Raw genomic sequence first — 10,343 nt, forward strand, 5'->3', positions numbered from 1 at the left:
GCTATAGAAATGTTTACCTGAAACCTATGTACTCTTATTGATCAATGTCACCATGTTAAATTTAATTTTCTAAATAAACTTTTTAAAAATTAAAAATAAAGTTCTAAAACAATCCATATTATATGCTAAGAATTCCTCTAAAGACTTTACATATGTTAATTTAATCTTTATAATAATATCATGAAGAAATCCCTCATCATCCTTATTGTATAGATGGGGAAACTGAAGCACAGAGAGATTAGAAGACTTGACCCGGGTCGCTCAGCTAGTTAGTAGCAGAGCTAGGACTCAGACCCCAGCTGTCTGGATCTAGAGTCCATGGTCTTTACCACTACACAAGCCTGCCTTACAAGATACAGAGGAAGGAAAGAGTTCCTTATCTGGATGTTGAAATTCTTGACTGGGCTCCGCTTGGTTCCATGACCATGAAATCCACAAAGACTTGCGCTGTTTGGTGAGCACTCTGAAGTACTCTCTTCCTTAAACCCCACTGTGTTGTCATTCTGTCTATTACAAACCAGGATGCATTTAAATGTCAATTCAATTAATAAATGGAAAATTGTTGTCTTCCTAAACCATACTTCGACAGTTAATATGCCAAACATGATCATTTTATGAGCAAACCAAGTTATCCATAGTACATTTTTATGTTCTGCAGCTATCAAGATGGCTTCAGATTTATAGAGTGTTTAAAAAAAAAACTGTATGATAAATTTCAGTTTTCCCTAAAATTGCTTTCTTTAAATGAACCAGGAAAAATTATACTCCTGTCAACGTCTCCCCTATAGTAGGTTCAGAATTCCTAAAAAGCTGAAATTGCTCAAAGATTGAGGGTCCTTGTGCAGCTCTGAATAGTCACACATATCAAAATGTGTCTTCAGTTCTGTACTCTTCTTGGGAGGGGGTCGGGCTTATGGAGTCATCCATTTATTCATGGCATTGGGGAAGACAGACCCACTCCCAAGTTTCAAATAGTTTACATGCTCAGTAGTTCGTAGTCTCCGAGCTTTACAAAGTGGTTGCTAAACAAAAGATTTTGCTGGTGATGAGATGAGAGGAAGTGGGGTCTCCCATGGCCATGCTGGATGTCTGAGGAAGAAGTCAGTAGGCCTGCGGGCTGGAGATGGCCAAAAATCTGCACCCTGCAAAGCTCACCCACTCCTTACTCAGGATTGTGGATGATAACAGACTTCTCAGGTCCTAGTCGCCATTCCTGTCCCCTTAAAAATACAAGCTGAGTGAGAGGTTGGCAGGATACTTCATCAGGAATTTCTAAAGACTCAGAAGAGTCTCCGAGTGAGGGACACTGCTGAGAGCAGACAGGAAGGAGAGCATATATATATCTTGCTTTCAAAGGGCAGGAAAAATAAAGAACACATTGGATTCAAGAGTGCTCATTGACTCAAGTTGTCACACCCTAAACACCATGAATGAGTTTGAGGTGGCAGGAGGTAGAGAGGTCGAACAAGAACAAAAATCAGTAAGATCAGTGAAACAGAATAGAAAGATAAAAATGGATCCCAGTATACATGAGAATTCAGTTTATAGTAGAGGTAGTTTTTTGAATGACTGAGGAAATCATGATTATTCAATAAATTATTTGATATAAAACTCTAACCATTAGGCCAAAATAAAGTCACATATCTGCATTATACATATAGAAAAATAGTATAAAAATAGTATCAGATAAATTAAAGAATAAAATTTGAATGTTTCTTATAAAAAAGTATTCCAAAAAAAAAAGTGACAGTACATGGCAAATAATAAGATTTCATTGTCCAAACCTATGTAAACAAAAAGAAGTAAATAGCACACACACCATTGACATTGAAACCATAGTAAGATCCAAATCTCATACTACAAATTTCAAAAAAATATCCTAAAACTGAAATAAAAGGCATTTGACTATAGGACTTGTCAGAGAGAGTGCAAAACAGAGTTATGTACACTAAAAGAAAAACACTTTTGGCCCTGGCCGGTTGGCTCAGCGGTAGAGCGTTGGCCTGGCGTGCAGGAGTCCTGGGTTCGATTCCCGGCCAGGGCACACAGGAGAAGCGCCCATCTGCTTCTCCACCCCTCCCCCTCTCCTTCCTCTTTGTCTCTCTCTTCCCCTCCTGCAGCCGAGGCTCCATTGGAGCAAAGATTACCCGGGAGCTGAAGATGGCTCTGTGGTCTCTGCCTCAGGCACTTAGAATGGCTCTGAATGCAACAGAGTGACGCCCCAGAGGGGCAGAGCATCGCCCCCTGGTGGGCATGCCGGGTGGATCCTGGTCGGGCGCATGCGGGAGTCTGTCTGACTGCCTCCCCGTTTCCAGCTTCGGAAAAATGAAAAAAAAAAAAAAAAAAAGAAAAACACTTTTAAAAATCTTAATAGTATTCACTTTTGCACATTCAAATTGAAGTTATAGGAACTAGGGCTAAAAGTGCCCAGAGGGAATGTGCCTTGTAAGCTCCTTTTCCTCAATGTATCTAATTTCCTGAGCATAATGGGAGAGAGAAACAAGAGAGCTCACCCCTCAAGATAATTGACAAAAGTCCCAGTTGGGCAGGAATAAAAATCACAAGGCCATTTCAGTCCAAAAGTCAGGAACCTCTAGGATGTTAAGCAAACATGACCAGCTCTCCCCAAAGCAGAAAGAACAAACTAAGGACTGAACAATACACCATGGGACAGAACCTGGCCCCAAAGCGGCATGGTTCTCTCAAACAGTGAATCCTTGGAAGCCTTTAAGTCTCAGGAATAAAGCAATCAAAATTACAAAATAGAAGGTCAAGTTTATAATTCCTGAAATTAAAACCACTAGGAGAAATATCTAGCTTATAAACCAGAACAAAAATCGCAAACCATACCAACAAATTATTGGAAATAGAAAGGTATTAAGAAAGACTGTGCATTAATGTTTTTACCTTTATGGGAGGTGGGGCTGTCTGTAGATATTGCTTCATCTATAAAGTTGAGACTCTGAGACTAAAAGCATATTTAACTGTGTTATTTAAGTACACATGCAGATTTAACTAAGTAGTGGAGCTAAAAGCAGGCTACATATTAATACTTCCAAATTAGAAAGCAGAAAATGTAAATGTAAAATGGACAATAGCAAATGACAGAAAAAACTGCTTTAGAAAATAACAAGAAAGAAAGAATTTTTTAAAGCATAAAGTAGAAAGTACATGACAGAAATAAAAGTATGACAATGAGTGTTAGTGCAAAACATTAACATTAACCTAATGCCTAAAACTAATTCTTGGGTTGGGTCAAAAGAATTAACTAGAGCTCTATGTAGAAACAACACAGCTGGTGTGGTAGTAGATCTCTTTTATTTGCCATCCACACCCACACTCTGCTATTCCCCACTACTTTATGAGCCAGGAGGTCAAGCAGCACCAGAGCATCACCCTTTCGCCTTCCCTCTGGCTTCCATTGGGTTGGTCTTCGGAAGCACCAGCAGGAGCTCTGAGTGAGGGCAGAGAGAGAGTCAGGTTCCTTGGTTCCCTCATGGAGAGTCACCATAGACCACAGCTCCAGTCAGACAGCCCCTTCCTTCCAAGCTCTAGTAACTGACACAGGGGTGCTCATAACGCCCCCTTGTTAAGTCCAAAGGCACTAGGCTGCTCCCAGTTGCTCTTCTATACTCTCACACTGCTGCAAATTGTTCCTTTGAATTTTCATCAGATTGCTCAGTTTGAGCATGGCAGAGGTTTTCTGCCAGGACCCTGGCTGATACACACTCAAAGTTACTCATAAAGTGGAAAGTAAACAAGTGGAGGAGCCTGACCAGCGGTGGCACAGCGGACAAATACAAAGTGTCCACCTGGAACGCTGAGATTGCTGGCTCCGGGTGTGGGCTCGTCGGGGGCCACTGGCTTGAGCAGGAGAATTGTCCACACGATCCCAAAGGTCACTGGCATGAAAAGTCCAATGTTGATGGTTTGAGCAAAAGGACACTGGCTCACCTAGTCAAGGCATATACAAGAAGCAATCAATGCACAACTAAAGTAAGAGCAAGTATGAGATGATGTTTTTCACCCTCTTTCTCCCTCTTCTTGTCTCTGTCTTGCTCTTTCTCTCTTAAAAATAAATGGGGAGGCCCTGGCCGGTTGGCTCAGTGGTAGAGCGTCGGCCTGGCATGCAGAAGTCCCGGGTTCGATTCCTGGCCAGGGCACACAGAAGCACCCATCTGCTTCTCCACCCCTCCCCCTCTCCTTCCTCTCTGTCTCTCTCTTCCCCTCCCACAGCCGAGGCTCCATTGGAGCAAAGATGGCCCGGGCGCTGGGGATGGCTCCTTGGCCTCTGCCCCAGGCGCTGGAGTGGCTCTGGTCGCAACGAAGCCAGGGCCTGGAGGGGCAGAGCATCACCCCCTGGTGGGCAGAGCATCGCCACCTGGTGGGCGTGCTGGGTGGATCCCGGTCGGGCGCATGCGGGAGTCTGTCTGACTGTCTCTCCCCGTTTCCAGCTTCAGAAAAATATAAAATAATAAAAAAATGGGGAAAAGAATGCTGAACAAATTTAAAGAAAAAAAGAAGTCAGGGCCCTGGCTGGGTAGCTCAGTCACTTAGAGTGTCATCTGGAATATAACAAGGTTGTGGGTTACATTCCTGGTCAGGGCACACAGAAAAATCAACCAGTGAATGCAGAAATAAGTGGAACAATAAATTGATGTTTCTCTCTTCCTTCCTTTGTCTCTAAAATTAATAAATAAAAAATTTAAAAATAAGCCCTGGTTAGTTTGCTCAGTGGATGGAGCATCAGTCCAACGTGTGGACGTCTTAGGTTTAATCCCTGGTTAGGGTCTATAGGAGAAGTGACCATCTGTTTCTCTCCCCTTCCATTTCCCCCTTCTCTCCTTCTTCCTCTCCCACAGCCAGTAGCTTGACTGGTTTGAGCATTGGCCCAGGGCACTGAGGATAGCTTGGCTGGTCCAAGCACATCATCCTCAGGCACTAAGGATGGATTAGTTGATTCAAGCATCGACTCCAGACAGGGCGTTGCCAAGTGAATCCCAGTCAGGGTGCGTGTGGGAGTCTGTCTCACTGTCTCCCCTCCTTTCACTTAAAAAAATAAAAATAAACTGCTTTAAAAAAAAAAAAAAAAAGTAAAGAAGTCAGGATTTATCTTCCTGAGAAAATGCTGAATTCAAAGAAAAAGAATTACATTTATTTATTTGTTTGTTTGTTTATCTATTTATTTATTTTTAAGTGAGAGGCAGGGAGGCAGACAGGCAGACTCCCACATGTGCCCAACCGGGATCCACCCAGCAAGCCCCCTACCAGCAACTTTCTGCCCATCTGGGGCCACTGCTCCATTGCTCAGCAACTGAGCTCTTATTTTAGCACCTGAGGTGAGGCCGTAAAGCCACCCTCAGTGCCCCAGGGCCAACTTGCTCAAACCATTCAAGCCATGGCTGCAGTGGAAATAGAGAGACAGACAGACAGAGAAGGAGGAGGGGGAGGAGTGGAGAAGCAGATGGTCACCTCCCCTGTGTGCCCTGACTGGGAATTGAACCCTGGACTTCCACATGCCAGGCCGACGCTCTACCACTGAGCCAACTGGCCAGGGCTAAAAAGAGCATCAAATTTTATTTAAAAGATCACATTATATATAGTAATAAAAGATAAGATCCAAATTTACATAAAATTGTCTTGGAGCTATATGTGGCAAATTATATAGAACTAAAACATAGGAAGCCAAAAATTGCCGGAAATACAAAGAGAAAGAGGCCAATGGGACATTTTAATATATCTTAGTCTTTAAAGATCAAGTTAAACATTAGTGGGAGAACTGGTGAAATATGAACAGAGTCTGTAGTTCAGATAATAGAATTGTACTGTTATTAATTTTTTTAACTTTTTTTATTGATTGATTTTCGAGAAAAAGGGAGTGAGAGAGAGAGAGACACCAATTTGTTATTCTACTTATTTATGCACTCATTGGTTGATTCTTGTATGTGCCCTGACTAGAGATTGAACCCACAATCCAGGCATATCCGTACAATGCTCTAACCAACTGAGCTACCCAGACAAGGCCTAATTTCTTATTTTTTAGAAACGTACTTCATTAGATTGACTAACATTAGGGGAAGCTAGGTGAAGGGTATATAGGAACCATCTGTTCTATGCTTGTAAACTTTTTTGTAAATCTAAAATTATTCCAAAATAGAAAGTTTAGAAGATCAAGTTAATGAAAGAGAAGGATACAGAAAATCTGAATGACATAATTAACAATATCAATTTAAGACCAGGAATTATCCTTTGTTCTCATGTGGCCACAAAGTGCAAAATTTCTCTAAATATTAGAAAAGAAAAAACTCAAAATTTCTGAAAAATAAAAACACTGAACCATATTATTTATAATTCAAAATTAAATCAGAAACAAACCAAAATCTTTGACCATTTTTAAGGTTTTTTTTGTTTGTTTTTTTATTTAATTAATTGTGTTTACATAGATTCTAGGGTCACCCTGAATGCATCCCCCCTATTCCCCTCAACATCTCCCTTGCCCCCCTCCCTAAAACGCCCTCCCCCCTTCCCTTCAGGTTTATCCCATCCTATCATCCCCTTTCCCTCTGTCCTCTTTTCCTCTGGTCCCTTTGATCTCTCCTCTGTCTCAGTTCCATTCCTCAGTTCTCATTATTCCTTGGATTCCTCAAATGAGCGAGGTCATATGATATTTTTCTTTCTCTGCCTGGCTTATTTCACTCAACATAATAGTTTCCAGATTCCTCCATATTGTTACAAAAGGTAATATTTTCTTCTTTTTCATAGCCCCATTGTATATATGTACCACAGCTTTTTTTTTTTTTTTTTAGTGTAACACAGCTTTTTAATCCACTTGTCCACTGACGGACACTTGGGCTGTTTCCAGATCTTCGCTATTGTGAACAATGCTGCCATAAACATGGGGGTGAATTTCTTTTTTTCAGTTGGTGATATGGTGTCCTTGGGATATATTCCTATAAGTGGGATGGCTGGGTCAAAGGGCAGTTCCATTTCTAATTTTTTGAGGAATCTCCATACTGTTTTCCACAGTGGCTGCACCAGTCTGCATTCCCACCAGCAGTGCAGGAGGATTCTCCTTTCTTCACATCCTAGCCAGCACCTATCGTGTGTTGTTTTGTCAATGAGCGCCATTCTGACTGGTGTTAGGTGATATCTCATTGTGGTTTTAATTTGTATTTCTCTAATGATTAGTGATGTTGAACATTTTTTCATTTGTCTATTGGCCATCTGTATGTCCTCTTTGGAGAAGTGTCTATTCATTTCTTGTGCCCATTTTTGATTGGATTGTTTGTCTTCCTGGTGTTGAGTTTTACAAGTTCTTTATAAATTTTGGTTATTAATCCCTTAACAGATGTATTGTTGAATATGTCCTCCCATTGTGTGGTTTGTCTTTTTATTCTGTTCATATTGTCTTTAGCTATGCAAAAGCTTTTAAGTTTGATATAGTCCCATTGGTTTATCATGTATTTTATTTCATTTGCCTGTGGAGATAATTCAGCAAAGATATTGCTGCAATAGATGTCAGTGAGCTTACTGCCTAAGTTTTCTTCTAGGATACTTATGGTTTCACGATTTACATTTAAATTCTTTATCTATTTTGAGTCCATTTTTCTGAATGGTGTAAGTTGGTGGTCTAGTTTCATTTTTTTGCAGGTAGCTGTCCAGTTTTCCCAACACCATTTGTTAAAGAGACTGTCTTTATTCCACTGTACGCTCTTACCTCCTTTGTCAAATATCAATTGTCCATAAAGTTGTGGGTTTATTTCTGGGTTCTCTGTTCTGTTCCATTGATCTATATGTCTACATGTTCTTATGCCAGTACCAAGCTGTTTTGAGTACGATGGCCTTGTAGTATAACTTGTTTCCAGGAAGTGTGATACCTCCCACTTTATTCTTGTTTTACAAGATTGCTGAGGTTATTCGTGTTCTTTTATGGTTCCATATAAATTTTTGGAATATGTGTTCTATTTCTTTGAAGTATGTCATTGGTATTTTAATTGATATTCCATTGAATTTTTGAATTGCTTTGGGTAATATAGACATTTTAATGATGTTTATTCTTCCTAACCATGAGCACGGTATATGTTTCCACTTGTTTGTGTCTTCCTTGATTTCTTTTATTAATGTTTTATAATTTTCTGAGTATAAGTCTTTAACCTCCTTGGATAAATTTACTCCTAGGAACTTTTTGTTGTTGTTGCAATAGTGAAGGGGATTGTTTCCTTAATTTCTCTTTCTGATAGTTCATTGTTCATGTATAAAAATGCCTCTGCTTTCTGAGTATTAATTTTATATCCTGCCACCTTGCTGAATTTGTTTATTAGGTTCAGTAATTTTTTGACTGAGACTTTAAGGTTTTCTATATACAGTATCATATCATCTGCAAATAATGATAGTTTTACTTCTTTTTTTCCAATTTGGATGCCCTTTATTTCTTCTTCTTGTCTGATTGCTGTAGCTAGGACTTCTAGTACTATGTTGAATAAGAGTGGTGAAAGGGGGCACCCCTGCCTTGTTCCTGATTTTAGGGGAATTGCTTTTAATTTTTGTCCTTAATTATAATGTTGGCTGTGGGTTTGTCATAGAAGGCCTTTATGATGTTGAGGTATGTTCCCTGTATTCCCACTTTGCTAAGAGTTTTGATCATAAATGGGTGCTAGATTTTAACAAATGCTTTTTCTGCATCTATAGAAATTATCATGTGGCTTTTCTCCTTCCTTTTGTTTATGTGGTGAATTACATTAATTGATTTACGAATGCTGTACCATCCTTGCCTCCCCAGAATAAATCCCACTTGATCGTATGTATGATTTTTTTCATGTATTGCTGGATCTGGTTTGTTAATATTTTGTTGAGGATTTTAGCATCTAAATTCATCAGGGATATTAGCCTATAATTTTCTTTCTTTGTGTTGTCTTTGCCTGGTTTTGGAATCAGAATTATGCTCGCCTCATAAAAGGAACTTGGAAGTGTTCCTGCCTCCTGAATTTTTTGAAATAGCTTGAGAAGGATAGGAGTTAGTTCTTCTTTGAATGTTTGGTAGAATTCACCAGCGAAGCCATCGGACCCAAGAGTTTTGGTTTTGGGGAGCTTTTTGATAACTGTTTTGATCTCTTTTGTTGTAATTGGTCTGTTTAGGTTTTCTGATTCTTCCAGATTGATATTTGAAAGATTATATGTTTCAAGGAATTTGTCCATTTTACCTAGGTTGTTTAATTTTTTGGCATACAGTTCTTCATAGTATTTTCTTACAATATTTTGTATTTCTGTTGTGTCGGTTGTTATTTCTCCACTCTCATTTCTAATTTTATTTATTTGAGTCCTCTCTCTTCTTTTCTTGGTGAGTCTTGTTAAAGGTTCATCGATCTTGTTTACCCTTTCAAAGAACCAGCTCTTGGTTTCATTGATCCTCCGTATTGTTTCTTTAGCTTCTATGTCATTTATTTCAGCTCCGATCTTTATTATTTCCTTCCTTCTACTACTTCCGGGCCTTACTTGCTGTTCTTTTTCTAGTTCTTTTAGATGAAGGATTAGGTTGTTTATTTGAGCTTTTTCAAGCTTCTTAAGGAATGCCTGTATTGCTATGAACTTCTCTCTCAGGACTGATTTTGCTGTGTCCCATAAATTTTGAGTTGTTATTTGCTCATTATCATTTGTTTCTAGGAATTTTTTTATTTCTTATTTGATTTCATTGTTAACCCATTCATTATTTAATAAGATGCTATTTAGTTTCCATGTGTTTGAGTATTTTTCAGTTTTTCTCTTGTGGTTGATTTCTAGTTTCATGCCATTGTGATCAGAGAAAATGCTTGATATGATTTCAATCTTCTTAAATTTGTTGAGACTGCTTTTGTGTCCTAACATGTGGTCTATCCTAGAGAATGTACCATGAGCACTTGAAAAGAATACATATTATGCTGCCTTAGGGTGAAAGGTTCTAAAGATATCTATTAAATCAAGTTGATCTAGTGTGTCCTTTAAGTCTGCTGTTTCCATGTTAATTTTCTTTCTTGAGGATCTATCTTGTGATGTTAGTGGGCTATTGAAATCTCCTACTATTGCTGTTGATCTTGCCCTTTATATCCATCAAAGTCTGCTTTATATATTTAGGTGCTCCTTTATTAGGTGCATAGATATTTATAATAGTTATATCTTCCTGTTGGATTGCTCCCTTTATCATTATGTAGTGGCCTTCTTTATCTCTTACTTTAGTCTTTGTTTTAAAGTCCATTTTGTCTGATATAAGTATTGCTACACCAGCTTTTTTTTAATTTCCATTTGCATGAAATATTTTTTCCATCCTTTTACCTTCAGTTTATGCATATCTTTTGTTTTAAGGTGTGTCT

This window comes from Saccopteryx leptura, chromosome 1 (genome assembly GCF_036850995.1).
Source record: "Saccopteryx leptura isolate mSacLep1 chromosome 1, mSacLep1_pri_phased_curated, whole genome shotgun sequence".
Lineage (NCBI taxonomy): Eukaryota > Metazoa > Chordata > Mammalia > Chiroptera > Emballonuridae > Saccopteryx > Saccopteryx leptura.